At 38.6% G+C, this 11,458-nt stretch overlaps 1 non-coding gene and 1 pseudogene across 1 annotated transcript; both read left to right on the top strand.

The window, feature by feature from the left end:
* The first annotated feature begins 4,464 nt into the window (after positions 1-4,464).
* LOC112863315 (small ribosomal subunit protein eS21 pseudogene) lies at positions 4,465-4,647 on the top strand (annotated as a pseudogene).
* Positions 4,648-10,617: 5,970 nt separating this feature from the next.
* Positions 10,618-10,748, top strand: LOC112863962 (small nucleolar RNA SNORA18). The gene has a single exon (XR_003223909.1). It is a non-coding gene; the product is annotated as a small nucleolar RNA SNORA18 (small nucleolar RNA).
* The last annotated feature ends 710 nt before the right edge of the window (positions 10,749-11,458 follow it).

Below are 11,458 nucleotides of genomic sequence, written 5' to 3'. Positions count from 1 at the left end.
AATTCAATGAAATTGTAAATCAAAGGTTAAAAATAATTTAAACATAACAATGTTAAGATACTTTATATATAGAACTATACACTTAAAAATGGTTAAGATAGTTAATTTTATGTGTACTTTACCACACTTGTTTTTCATTTTTCTGATTAAATTTTAAAATGAAGAAAATAATAATTTAAAAGGCTTCTTCCTGGCACACTGTCTCTGGGAATCAGTTTTGCCCAGGAAATAAGAGAAGAAATGCATTGATTTTAAAGGACAGGCATCAGTTTTCCTAGCAGAGTGTGAACAGAGGGGAAAACACAAAAAATAAAAGACCAGTGGTTGGTCAGGTTACACTCTAGAGGAAGAAAGAGAATTCCTTAGGAGAAAGGGAAAGGCCCTAGAGAAAAACCTTAATGGATATAAAAGGAAAATAAGAAATCTTCAAAGCCAAGCTAGAACACCTAAAAAAAAAAAAAAAAAAAAAAAAAAAAAAAAAGATATGTATTCTAATCTAACTGCCCATTAAAATTATACTATAAAATGAGAAGATGAGTTAACACTAGAAGAGAGAGGATGCCTGGGGTACAAAGAAACCTTATAGAGGAAGGGCCAAGGTATGGGAGAGAAGTTTGAAATGAATTGTGTCCAAAATTACATATGTTGAGGTCCTAACCCCCAATATCTCAGGATGTGACTTTATTTGGAAATAGGGTCCTTGCAGATGCAATTTGTGAAAGTAACATTAGGTCACATTAGATTAGGGTGGAACCCTAATCCAATATGGCCAGTGTCATATTTGGACACAAAACACAAAGACACAGAGAGAAGATAATGTGAAGAGACACAGGGAGAAGACCTCCATCTACAAGCCAGAGACAGAGAGCTGGAACGGCTCCTTCCCTCACAGCCTCAGAAGGAACCAGCCCTGACAACACTCTGACTTCAGTGAACTCCTAGCCTCCAGAAGTGTGAGAGAATACATTTCTGTTGTTTAAGCCACAGCAGTTCATTATAGAATATGTAGGCAGATTGGAGAGGGAAGACTGAGACTGGCAGGGCAGAATTCTTGAAACCCATTAAGTTTCAAGATGACACAGCTATTTTAGGCATGCCTGGGTGGTTCAGTAGGTTAAGCATCCAACTTTGGCTCAGGTCATGATCTTACAGTTTGTGAGTTCGAGCCCTGCATCAGGCTCTGTGCTGACAGCTTTAATTAAAAAAAAAAAAAAATTGTTTTTTAATTAAAAAAAAAAAAGAAAAAGAATGACATGTCTATTTTAAGAAGAGACACAAGTATTGCTTATATCCCGAGGAAACAAGCCGAGGAGTTTTATAGTTAGGACTTTAAGAGGCAGAAAAAAATGAGACATGCTAAGGGTGAGCCAGGCAAGACAATCATATATTAAGTCCAGGCCTGGACAGATGCTAGTCTCATGGAAGAATATTTCATAGACAGAATTCTATACTTTAACAAGTTGAAGGCAGATGCATGTCACCAATGAATGTTTCAGGCAAAGCAGAACTCCTGGATTTCATCTCTCTCATTATGAAGAAAAGCCACAGTGAAAAATCTAGGGGAATGTGTTAGGAAGAGATGACTGGCTCGGCAGGAGGGGTTAAAAGGCAAAAAGACAGTCAAAGAAGGAAGTGGTTTTTTCCTCTGGAGTATCAGAAGTTAGTCAAACCCAGAAAAAAGTCAAAAACAGACAAAGCAAGGTCCAAGATAGAACCTACTCTAGAACTATTCATTTTCAGTGGGCCCCTAGGAACACATCAGAGACATTAGCAAGAGTTTCAAGTCAAGGATCGGCTGAAGGAGGCAAAACATATGCCTAGGCTAGTAGTCAGCAAACTTTTCCTGTAAAGGGCCAGCTAGCAAATATTTTAGTCTTTGTAGGTCATGCAGTCTTAGTTGCCACTACTCAACTCTGCCTTAGCATATCCAAGAAGCCATAAGCAATACAGAAATGAATGAACATGGCTGTACCGCAATAAAATTTTATATGTGGACATCAAAATTGGATTTCATGTAATTTTCATGTGTCACAAAATGTTATCCTTTTGCTTTTTTCAACCACCTAAAATGTAAAAAAAAAAAAAAAATTATACTTATTAATGAATGGAATAAATTAATTATGTTTAAATATAAATGTAAATTTATATTTTACCATATAAAAAACAGGCAGCCGGTTTGGATTCTGCCCAGGTGCCATAGTTTGCAGACCCTTAGCCAAGGCAATTCCAAAGCAAGAGCCCAAGGCAACAGCCATTGTAGTAAAGGACTAGAAGTGCCTCTCATTGAAAAAAGTGGAGGTAATGTCCTACAGAACCCACATTCAGTTCTACCCTAGTGAAACAGAGATGCAGGCCTCAAAAGGCAAATGGGACTAAGCAGGTTTTGAATATGCTGAAGGATACATCAAATAATTGTCTGGGCATGTCACCTTTGCAAATTTCTAAATTTTACAAAAGCTATTCTCTGAGACAGGATGAATTATGCATAGATAAATTTTCCCCAAGATGCAGTAAACACAGGGCATGGTGGCATAGTTAATCCATAATTAATCTCTTGAGGAACATTTTCCTGAGTTTCTATTTATTGGTCATGGTCTCCAAGCAACTGGCACAGACTGACTATATCCTGGTGAGGCTAAGACTAGGATGGTCTCTTTACACATGTGTGTTTCCACTATCTCCATCCTTCCTTCAAATACTACTGAACGGCTGGTCAGGAACCCATCAAGCTTGGGGTTCAGGGAAGATCATTTTGCTTGTAATAACTACCTAAGAGATAAGAGATTTGACTATGTTTTAAATTTTTGACAATTACATTTATGCGACCCACTCATATTTTAGACTTTTTTTTTTTTTTTCAAATTTTTTTTTTTCAACATTTATTTATTTTTGGGACAGAGAGAGACAGAGCATGAACGGGGGAGGGGCAGAGAGAGAGGGAGACACAGAATCGGAAACAGGCTCCAGGCTCTGAGCCATCAGCCCAGAGCCTGACGCGGGGCTCGAACTCACAGACCACGAGATCGTGACCTGGTTGAAGTCGGACGCTCAACCAACTGTGCCACCCAGGCGCCCCTCATATTTTAGACTTCTTAAAAAGTGGGACTTTTGAAAGACTTTAGGTTGAATTAATTCAGTTTCAGTATCCTCAGAGAGTACATCAGTCATTATGAACTAGGTTATTACATAGAAACAAACAATTCCAAAACACAATTTTGATAACAATGACAATTCATTTTTCAGTCCACACTACATGTCTATTATAAGTCAGCAAGGGGATTCTGCTTATAATAAACCAGAGACCTCATCTGTTGCATGTTCCTTCTCAACCCAATACTTTCACACGTGCCAGGGAAGAAGTATAGAGCTAAGCAAAGTGCACACTGGCTCATAAATTTTCCACCAGGAGGTAACACATCATTTCAACTCACGTTTCACTGGTCAGTGTGAGTCATATGACAAGGCCTAATTTCAAAGGCAGTAGTGAAGTAAAATCCAATCACAGGCCATTAAAGAGCAAATACTTAGTTTGCCGTGCTGATAACTCTCACAGTGAACAATATCCATTCCAGTGGGAAATGCCAAAGCTGCCAATAGTAAAGAACTTGATTCTACCCAGAGTCTGAGTGAGACCTCTCTGAAACTGAACAGAATGACAAGTTAGTAAGAGCTCTAATTTCTTTGTGCTTAAAATTTATATAAAGGAAAGAAAAATTAGTTATTAGACATTTGATCTGGGGGCTGTTTTTATATTGCTGATATTATATTATTTGGAAATTTTATGTTGTCATCTGTGCTCATTTCTGATATTCTCTAACATAGCTGGGCATAAATTGAAATAAGAAATAGAATGGGGACTCATTTTCAGGCAAGAATTCAGAGCAGCTGTGCTGATCATTTAATTTGTGCTCCTCTTCTGTCCCATTTCAGAGCCTTCTCACAGCAAAAGAAAATCCACATGATTCTCAGGGAAGTTGTGGCTGGAATTAGAAGTCCGCTCTTAAGAAGGAAGAAGCAAGACCATCTGGAGAAACTGACCATCTCCTCTACCAAGGAAATTTGCCACACTGCCCATGGAAAACCCTAAGAATTATTAAAAGGTCAAAAAGCTGAGGACTATCAAGGAAAGGTATTACTCCCTGGGGTGAGTTGTCCTAAAGTTGAGTCTTGGAGGGATGATATTGGAAAACCTGATTGTTGCCATGGATCCAGGCTGCAGTTCCCAGTTGAGCTTTACCAATGATAAAGCTGATTTTTTTTTATCTCCATCAAACTATTGCACTTAGTTCTCAAATGGCTTGAAAGTTGGAAGAGTAAAAGATGTGATTAAAACCAGAACAGATACTTAGAAAACCTTCAACCAGAACACTTCTTTCAAATATGTCTTACTTTTCTTTCTGCACCTGCTCTCGTGGCAGTGGCAGCAGGTGTGCCCTTGACATGCAGACCTATGCACACAAGCTCATGGACCTGTACCGGCCACGGAAATGCTCCACCAGCAACCACCATCATCACTGCCAAGGACCACATGTCCAGCCAGATGAATGTAGTCACAGGGTTACAGGCAGGTTCAACCATCAGTTTAAAACCTACACTACATGTGGGGCCATTAGTAGGATGGGTGAGTCCGATGACTCTATCCTCTGACTGGCCAAGGTTGATGGCATTGTTTCCTGGAGAAGATCACGGACGTGGAATATTTGTCATAAATAAATGGCAACACCCCCATAATATATGTATATATAACCTTAGAATCTGAAAATGTAAAACAGATAAAAGTGGAATTATTTTAGTGAAAGAGGAGAAAATGAAGCTATGAAGCCCATCTACTCAGGTGCCCCTCACTTTCTGTGGGGCCTCTGAGTGCTCCTTAGAGCACAGCTTGAAAACCTCTGCCTTAAAAAAAGAAAGAAAAGACAAGATGAAAAGAAAAGAAAAAAGAGAAGAGAAGAAAAGAAAAGAAAAGAAGAGAAAAGAAAATCACTGCCTTAAAAAATTAGAATCACCAGCCACTTGATACAGAGGATGAACTGGCCATTTTTAATTATGCTGTGACCACCAGAGGAGCGTAATCTCTACATTACTACATAAAAAACATTCTGATCTCTCCTTTCAAAGTATCCACAAAAATGAGGACTCTCCTTATCCTCACTGACCATACTGGGTACACTCTCCTGAAGTTTAATATATAAAAAAATCGACTAGAATTCCTGTCTTCAATACAGATTCCTGGGCCCCACTCACAGGGATATCATTCCCTGTTTCTAGGGAGGCTCTTAAGAAACTACTTTCAACAACATCCAAGTACATCTGGGTCAGGTGTCCTGAGGACTACACTTTAAGAAACACAGACTCAAGATGGAAAATGTGAAAAGGAAAATGATTGGAAAACATATTAAAAGCATCCATCGCCCTTCAATGAAGGGCCTTCAATGACAAATGAAGACATTTGAACTTTATTCAATTAATTTCAGGCAGCTATTGAAGTTATTTGAGCAGCAGAGAGACATGATAAAAGATGAACTTTAAGAAAGTTAGTATGGAAGGGGCACCTGGGTGGCTCAGTCAGTTAAGCATTCGACTTCGGCTCAGGTCATGATCTCACAGTTTGTGAGTTCAAGCCCTGTGTTGGGCTCTGTGCAGACAGCTCAGAGCCTGGATCCTGCTTCAGATTCTGTGTCTACCTCTCTCTCTGCCCCTCCCCCATTTGTGCTCTCTCAAAAATAAATAAATGTAAAAAAAAGAAAAAAAAAGAGAACGTATGAAAGCAGGATGTGAAATCAGCAGAAATGGGAAAAATATGTTAAAAGGTTATTTATTGTAAGGGTCTAAGAAAGGCATAAGGAGTTTCTGGATGTGAACAATTACAGTAAGAATTAAGACAAGGGAACAGATAATAGTCCAAGTTATGGACTGAATGTGCCCGCAAATTCAGACATTGAAGCCTACCCCCTGATGGTATTGGGAGAGGAAGTAATAAGGGTTAGATGAGATTATGAGGGTAAGGGCCCTCGTGATGGGATTAGTGCCTCTATAAGAAGAGACACCAGGGGGCGCCTGGGTGGCTCAGTCAATTAAGAGGTTAAGCATTGGACTTTGGCTCAGATCATGATCTCGTGGTGGTTCATGAGTTCAAGCCGGGCTCTATGCTGACCACTTGGAGCCTGGAGACTGCTTCAGATTCTGTGTCTACCTCTCTCTCTACCTCTCCCCCACTTGCGCTGTCTCTCTCTTTCTCTCAAAAATAAACAAACATAAAAAAAAAAAGAGAGACACCAGAAAGCTTGCTCTCTCTTTCTTTCTGCCATGTAAGGATATAGGGAGAAGGTGGCCATCTGCAAGCCAGGAAGAGAGCCTTCATCAGGACCTGACCATCCATGCTGGCATCTTGATCTTTGACTTTCCAGCCTCCAGAACCATTAGAAATGAATTTCTGTTTTTTAAGCCATCCAATCTATGGTATTTTGGTATGGAAGCCTGAGTTGACTGACAGTCTACAAAGAATCAATATGACTTGGCAGGTACAAATTGGAAATCAAGAGAAAAATGGATTCAAATATGAGACTAGGTTTCCCAACTAACTGGAAAGCAAGACGGTTGTTCCTTTAACCGAAGGGAAAGATTGAGCTTCCCTTTGGGGAAACGCTGGGCCTGTGCTGGTCATTGTGCTTGCCCTGATGAGGGGCTTGCAAAAGGGGTAAAAGGCAGCCCTTGGGGACCACATAACCCCTCCAATCATAACTGGTTAAACTTGTGTTAACATCTGATCCAGACGCAGCCAACCTATAGTGTCATCAGGGACCTATGAGCAGCCCTGCCTCTAAAACCTGAGCACAGCCAATCAAATACTTATCTTGGGAATCTGGAGAGAAATACACTCGCAAGGAAATAAGGCTGTTAAATGTAGGTGACCCTGAAAGGATGCCAAGAACGGTCATCAACTTGAGAAGAACCACAAAGCATAAGTAAAATGAAGAAGCGAAAGCCGTGAGACGGAGAGAAAACTTACGCCAGCAGTTACAACAGAAGGAAGCAAAACACACAGAAAGTGAGTCCTGTGAAGACTGAATCACTAGAGTAGAAATCTCCCAACAGCTACAGCTGAGGCCCTTCACAGGGTGTTTGGGATTCCTTTCTTGTTCAGCACATAGTAAGCACTCAAGAAACAGGTGCTTTGAAAATTTAAAACAAAAGCCATTCAAGTCTTGTTCCATCCTCCTGTCCCTGCTCTTCTTGAAGCCTTGATATTTGTTTTCACCAGGTTCTCATGTGCATTCTCCTCACAACATACCCCTCATTGCTTGGCAACTTGAATGGAAATTTGTTCACACCATGACAAGAGTGTGGCTGAAGCAGAAATATACTGGATTTAGGGTCTTTCAAGAAAATTGAGGGGTAGGGGATAAAACTGAAATACAGAACTGAATGAAGCTCAGGACAGAGGGCAAAGCAAATGTGGATTTGAAGGTGATGCCTCTGAAAGCATTATATTAAGACTAGATAGCTTGACAAAGCAGATCACATAAAGAAGAGAGACAAGAAAAGTCCTGAGGAAATCCCTCACTTAGACGAGAAAAGTCAGAGGAGTCAAAAGAGACAGAATCCATACTTTCAGAGGTCTCCGCCTATTTTGCATCAGGCAAAATATGATCATCTGCACTGACCATTTGAATAGGGCTGCTTTTATCCTGCTTTTAAAGCCATGTTTAGTGAGAGACCTCTTTCCCTTGGCTTCATGTTTTCATGTAGAGGCACTATAGCAAGAGATAGCAGTCCTGGCTTCTTGCTCACCCCCTTACACCTTCCCAAGAGAGGAGGAATGACTTACCTAAATTGATGAACAGGTAACAGGCACAGCTATAAAGTAGACTTAGTGAGGCACTCTGAGTAAATTCGATTGGGAATGACATATTAGCAAACCCGCTGCGCTCTCAGAAGTAGCCACATTCTCTAGTCTCCATTCTTCAGTGATCACCCTAATGAGATCTCTGTCTTTTGGACCCAGGTGACAATCTCTCTATTGGTTCTGAAATTTGGACAGGGCAAGGAAATATTTTACTTTAATTTTCACCCTGTTGCAGACTCGTTACCCAGGAAGCAGACTCTGAGACAAAAGTTAGCATGCAGGAAGTTGGTTGGGGAATGCTCTCAGAATCAACACCTGTAGAGTAAGGGAAAGAAACAGGCTTCCAAGACAAGTTAGATTGCAATGCTTCATAGGGCTGCCAAATTTAGTAAATAAACACACAGGATGCCTAGTTAGAATTTCAGATAAACAGCAAAAAGAATTTTAGTAGCAATATGTCCCATGCAGTATTTAGGACATACTGGTTCTAAAAAAGTGTTGTTTATCTAAAATTCAAAGTTAACTGGGCATTTGTATTTATTTTATCTGGCAATCCTAAAGCCTCAGCCACCCAGCAGGGAGCTCGGAAGCTGAGAAAGCCCTTTCACCGTGATCTGAGTCGGACAAGGAAGCTGGGATTTTACAGCCCCACACAGGCCAGTCATTGGATGCAGCTGCTCCTGGGAAGGAAGCAGAAGCTTGAGCAAGGTGGTTCTTTTCAGCCACGAGCAATTCCTGAAAGGGTCGGAAGCTGAAGAGTGTCAGCCCACCATCATCCCAGCATCTGGGGGGATAAATCCTTCAGTCCTGAGAGGGGACCTGGATGGTACAATACAGCTAACATGACTCTCTCCTCCCCAAAACCCTCTAACAATGATACATTATTTATTTAGTCCCTTCTCTGTTGGCAGTAGTGTGCTAGGGCCCTGGAGGCACTTCTCCTTTTATTGAAAACTGTCAGTTGATGAAAAGAAAGAGAAGCCAATCTAAATATTTGGTGAATGAGTTCTCAATTCTTTATGTTGAGATTCTCATACTTTTCCTTGGTCTTTTGAGATGGATAGGCCCTGTCACAGTTTTTCTTTCAAAGATAGTTTTTTGAAGACACATATTCTATACCCACCCCAAACAGAAAATTTATAATAAGCTAGGAAAAAAACATACTTCCTTAATTTGAAAAGGGGTTTCCACCAAAAACCTAAAACAATTCTTATTCTTTTTTTTTTCACCTCTATTTTTTCATTTAACCCTTTATTATGGAAATTCAAACATATACAGACAGAAAGAATAGATTAATGAGCTCAGTGTGTCTATCACTCATCTTCAACAATTACCAACATTTTGCCAATTTCCAAGTATCATTCTGAAAAGTAAAATAACTGTAAACTATTCTGTAGAGTAAAATACCACGTCTCCATAAAAGTCAGGAACAAGATATAATGAAACCTCCTTTTACAGTCAATACTTTTGCCCTCAAGTTACTGGTCAATACAAAAAGATCAGGAAAAAGAAATAAATATGAATTATTTATACATAATTAATAAATAGATATATACCCAGAAAATCCAAGGCAATCACATATTTCTAGACTAATTAAATTTTCAGAAAGGTAGAAATAAGATTAACCTATAAGAATCTATAGCCTTTCTATAATTAGCAACAACTAATTTAAAAATGTAATAGAGAAGAGAGTTATAATTCATTTCCAATGAAACCTTGAATTACCTAAAAAAAAACCTTGAAAGTATGAAATTTATTGAAGACAACCATATAATTTTAATGAAAGCCATAAAAGATATTCCTAGATAAAAAGATCCAATATTATACAGATATTAAAGCTCCCTAAGTTAAATAATACATGTGATACGATGTTAATCAAAATTCCAACAGGGTATTTTATAGAATTGGCAAGCTAATTCTGAAGTTCATCTATGAGATGTGCCAAAAAAAATCAAGATTCTTAAGAAAAAGAACAAGAAAAAGGACTTATGTTACCAGATATCAAAATGTACCATAAAGTCACAATATTCGAAATAATGTGGTACTGTGCAAAATAGGCAAATAGATCAATAGAACAGAATTAAAAGCCCAGAAGTCATACATATATATGATCTTAGTATATGATAAATGAGGCATTTAAAACCAGTCAGGAAATGACTGAGTGTTTAATAAATAGTGTTAGGAGGAGTTATCTATTTGGAAAAAATTAAAATTAAATGGTTTCCTCATAGTATGCTTTAAAATAAATTCCAGTTGTTTTTAAAATGTAAATTTTTTGAAAGGATAAAAAATGGGTAAATATATTATAATCTTGGGGGAAGAAAGCTATCTTGATAAAACATAAAACCCAGATACATTATGGTATGACAGAGGACATATAAGGAAGGTCACTTAACTATTGAGAAGAAACTGATGGTTACCAGAGGGGAGGTGGTGGAGGGATGGGTGAATGGGTGATGGAGATTAAGAGCATACTTATCATGATGAGCACTGGGTGATGTATGGAATTATTGAGTCACTATATTCTACACCTAAAACTAATGTAACACTATATGTTAACCATACTGGAATTTAAATAAAATGTCAGAAAGGAAGTAAATTATGTCAGACAATATTTGCAACTGATATGACAAAATTTTATACCTCATTTTTTACGATGCATACATATACATCTCATTTTATCTTAATTATCTAAACATAGATTAATATTTTATATAAACATATATTTATATAAAGAACCCATCAGTCAATAAGAAACAACCCAGTAGATAGTTGAGGTCTATCCCCATGGGTTAGACCTATAGACTCACATTGTTGAAAATGCCTCATAGAGTAACTATGTGGTTTTGCTTTACTCACAGACCCATTTGTTACATCTGTGGGAAAGAACTACAAGACAGAGTTGCTAAATGTATGAAAGACCAAATGATTAAATACTTTGACCTTAGCTATTGGCATATCCCACAGTCTATTCTTGGGTGTGATAGCTGGGGAAGGAATATGATTTGAACTCATTTATGTTTGCCAGGTGTCTGAAATAGAGAACTAGGCAGATCCATGTACTCTAAACATGGCCCTAAAGAAAATCACTTGAAGAAATTAGATCTCAAAGATGCTAGGTGGGGAAATGTTTGAAGTATGTCATCAGTAATGTCCATATTCAAGTGGAGATAAAGAATTGTGGACTGAATGCAGGACAACTATGAATTAAGCATAGGTTCTTTTTTTTTTTTTAATGTTTATTTATTTATTTTGACAGAGAGACAGAGAACACTATGAATCGGGGAGGATCAGAGACAGAGAGAGAAAGAGAGAGAGAGAATCCCAAGCAGATTCCATGCTATCAGCACAGAGCCCAATGTGGGGCTGGATCTCATGAACCGTGAGATCATGATCTGAGCCAAAATCAAGGGTCAGAGCTTAACCAAGTGGGTGGCGCTTAACCACCCAGATGGCCCAACCATAGTTTCTTTTCAAAAGACCTATCTGGAAGATAAACCCTGACTCAAGCTTTAGAGGAACTACCAAGAACTTCATGGGCAGTGGAAGGAATCACAACATGTAAAATTCCTTAAACAAAAAATGTATTGATTTTAGATAATTTTGTCTAAT

This window comes from Puma concolor, chromosome B4 (assembly GCF_028749965.1).
Source record: "Puma concolor isolate L17-30 chromosome B4, mPumCon1.1.hap2, whole genome shotgun sequence".
Taxonomy (NCBI): domain Eukaryota; kingdom Metazoa; phylum Chordata; class Mammalia; order Carnivora; family Felidae; genus Puma; species Puma concolor.
Note: the sequence above shows the minus strand (reverse complement) of the source record. Positions and strands in the feature narration are given on the sequence as shown.